The following is a 3,959-nucleotide window of genomic DNA, read 5'->3' on the forward strand; positions in this document are numbered from 1 at the left end:
AGATTTTGTTTTTTATTTATTTTTTTTGTTTGTTTGTTTGTTTTTTTTGGGTTTTTCTCCGGTACCAGGAACCGAACTCACGACCTTGCGCTTGCCAGGCAGGCGCTTTTGCCGCTGAGCTAAATCCCCAGCCCCTAGATTTTGTTATATAACAACAAGTCTAGTTCATACAGTCACCGAAGGTGGCAGGTTAATAATTATCACAGTTTGTCATTTTCTAGGCTATGTTTCCTCCCCCTGCAAGGCTGTGTTTGATGCTATTGTTAGTGCTGATTTTACTACTTTAGCCAAGGTAACATAAGTGTTCTTAATCAGTAGTTGTTCTTCCTGGTATGCCAATACTGAGATTGCCTCACAGTCATAAGAAAAGAAAAAAATACTATATAGGCCACTGCCAAAGAACCAGGGGCTGGGCCAAGTAGGCAACAACTTATCCCCAATAAATAGAAGAGGTAGGATCTTGCAAGAGACTCAAAACCAAAAAGCCAACTACATCTGGAAAACACCCCTCAGTAGTAGTCATGTCCTAAGGGTGCTGAATACTAGCAATAAAGCTACCTGCCATAAGCAGTTGATAAGTGTCAACCCAGGAACTAAACTTAAAAAAAAAGGAAAAAATTTGAGAACACACTTAAGCAAGATTGCAACCCAGACTTCCAGCCCACCAAAGACAAACCGAAGGGACAATAAGGTGGAAGAATTAGAAAGTGAGAAAATCACCACCTCTAAAGTGGTAATGATGAAATTAACAAAGCAGATGAATGGGGCTCTAGAGAAAATCAAATCAGAAATAATTTCTCAGGTAACTACAGAGATAGTGACCATAATGAAGGACACAGTAGATAGTAGATACGGATTTAAAAAAAAAATAGAGGAGCTTAGGAAAATGATAGAAACTGTGAATACTCAACATAAGAAAGAAATGGAATCCATGAAACACATTCAAACAGATGCCAGGAGATTAAAAATTCCCTTGAAATTATGAGCAGCAGAATGAGCCAGTGTTAGACAGACTATAAAATATACAAGACAGGATTGCAATTAGCGATCGTGAAAAGAAAGATTTCTTAAAAATAGCAAGGGACCATGAACAAATCAATGCAAAACAAACAAAAAATCCAGTTGCTACTGGACAATGCAAAGAAGAATAACATGATTTGTTTGTTTTTGGTTTTTTTGGTTTTTTTCCAATACCAGGAATTGAACTTATGACCTTGCACTTGCAAAGCAGATGCTGTGCCATTGAGCTAAATCCCCAGCCCCAGAATAACATGATAGATCAGAGTCAATGAAAAAGCAGGAGACAGTGCAAATGATATAAATAACTGGTTCACAAAAGTAATGGCATGAAACTTTCCTGGCAGAGAAAAATAATTTGACACATAGTTAAATGAGGCATATAGAATGCCATTTAGCCATGATCAAAGAAGAAATCTACACCAAGGCATATAATAGTCAAGGTTCCAGAAATTCAACACAAGAACAGAATGTTAAAAGCAGTTAAAGAAACAAATCACCTTTAACGAGACACCCATCAAAATTACAGCAGACTTCTCAGCACAAATCCTGAAGTCAAGGAAATCTTGGAAGTATTTTAAGCCTTGAAACAGCCTCCAACCCAGATTGATTTATCTTTCAAAACTGATGGAGAAATGATATGCCTGAAGAAATTTGTGACCAGCAAATCAGCACTCCAAAATGTTTTTAATTTTAAAGAGAGTAGTAAAAAAAAAAAAAAAAAAGCAAAACACAAAACAAAGCAAGGACATTAAAAATGATATGGGGCTTCAAACCAAATGACAGGGATTAACAGTGATTGTTACGTTACATATTGGTATCTTCAACAAAGTTGCTCAGATTACCAGATGCAAGACTGGAAGACTGATCAAACCATTAAAGAGAATAAGAAAGTAATTTTTTTTTTTTGGTACCGGGAATTGAACTCGGGACCTTGTGCTTGCCAGGCAGGCGCTTGTGCTGCTGAGCTATATCCCTGGCCAAGAAAGTAATAATTGAAAAAAACAGAGACAATGCGGAGTCTCACTAGACAGGATGGTAGGAATTCACCAGTGTTCATTATATTGCATATTGTTGTCTTTTCATGAGTTGCTCAGACTAGCAGATATAAGCATGCAAAACTGGCCAAAATAAAAAAATTCAAGCACTAACTGTTCCCTTCAACAAACCACCAGACATCAGTGGTACAGTTATCCCAGCTATCCTTCCATATACATATATATGTATATATATGTATATATTGCCTTCCTTCTTTTTCTTCTTTCCTTCATCCCAGTTGTTCCTTCCTTTGTGCAATTTTTTCCCTTTCATATGATCTATTGTACAGTTTGGGTTTTATTTATTATTTTATGTTCTTACACTAGGGAGACAATATGATGTTTACACATGTGGGTCCTATTTATCTCATTTATGAGTATGGTCTCTAGTTACATTGTGTTACCTATAAAAGCCATGAGTTTATCTTTTTTTATAGCTGAGTAATACTCCATTGTATAAAAATACCACATCTTTTTTATCCATTCCTCAGTGGATGGGCATTTGCGTTGTTTCCAAGATTTACACATGATCTTAGCCAAAAGGCTGAGAAGCAATGTTTCCAAGATTTAACTATGACAAAAAGAGCTGCTATAAAAATGGGTGCGTATATATCGCTGTGGTATGTTTTTAATTCTTCTGGAAAAAGCACTCCAAAATGTTCTAGAAAAAGATAACAAGGACTGCAATACCATGAACCCCAGCAGAATGAATCCACCAGGCAAGGCAGGCAGTTACACAGAGGGGAAACAAAGGGAACTCACAACAGGAAAATAACATGGCAAGGATAAACCAATACCTATCAGTTATAACCATCAATATTAATGGTCTCAATTCACCAATGAAGAGTCTGGCAAAACTGGTCAAGAAGCAAGATCCAACCATATGCTGCACGCACGAAACATTTAATTCAAACAGAAAGCCATAGCCAGGTGTGGTGGCACATGCCTGTAATCCCAACACTCAGCGGGCAGAGGAAGGAGGCTCACTGGGAGTTTGAGGCTAGCGTAGACTACATTGTGAGAGCCTGTCTCAAAAACAAACACAAAATTCAAAGACTGAAAGTCAAAGGATGGAAAGCAATACTCCATGAGACAGGAACCCGGAGAAAAGCAGGGGTAGCTATTCTGTTTGAAAAACAAATGAACAAACAAAAAAGGGTGTTCGGAATACTCATTGGTACTAAGGTGACCATTGCTTCTGGCCAGCTTAACAGAGCTATGGAATGTATGTATACACCTTTATTAATTTCTGTATATGTGTATGAATTTTCAATACCAGTCCAACAGCAGAGTTCATTCCAGTTTTGTTTTGTTTTGTTTTTGGAAACTAGTGTGCACTAAGCCCAGCTCATTCTAGCTTTTCTGTATTTGTAACTCCTGTCCAACAGTGAGAAGTCTGCCTTCACCAGAATGTTCGCTTACGTAATTCTAGAATACACGTGAAGTTGTTTCAGAATTGCTAATCCATTTACTTCCCTCTGAAAACCTACTACTGACCAGGATGCAATGTTTGTATAATTTATTTTTACTCTTAGAGCACACAACGTCCAGTTGTGCAAACTTACATGCCTAGTTGTTTGCGCCCATGTTTAGTATGGCTGCTATTCATTTGAAATAGAGCGGTTGGCTTTGTGTTTGACAACGGGTACCCAGGGCTAGGGTGTAACTCAGTGGCAGAAAGGCCCTGGGTACAGTCGTTGGCACCACAAAATAAACAAAACACCGAAAGATAGAGACCTGTCCATCTTTGTTAATTTTCTTGGTATGCAAAATACCACCGCAGTTCTTTAAAGAATTACATAGAAATTTTCCGTATCCTTTCCATCCTTTCTCCTGTCCTATGTATGTATGTATGTATGTATGTATGTATGTATTAAGAAATCACTTTTTTTTTTTTTTTTTTTT

This window comes from Chinchilla lanigera, unplaced genomic scaffold (assembly GCF_000276665.1).
Source record: "Chinchilla lanigera isolate Chin_1 unplaced genomic scaffold, ChiLan1.0 scaffold00026, whole genome shotgun sequence".
Taxonomy (NCBI): domain Eukaryota; kingdom Metazoa; phylum Chordata; class Mammalia; order Rodentia; family Chinchillidae; genus Chinchilla; species Chinchilla lanigera.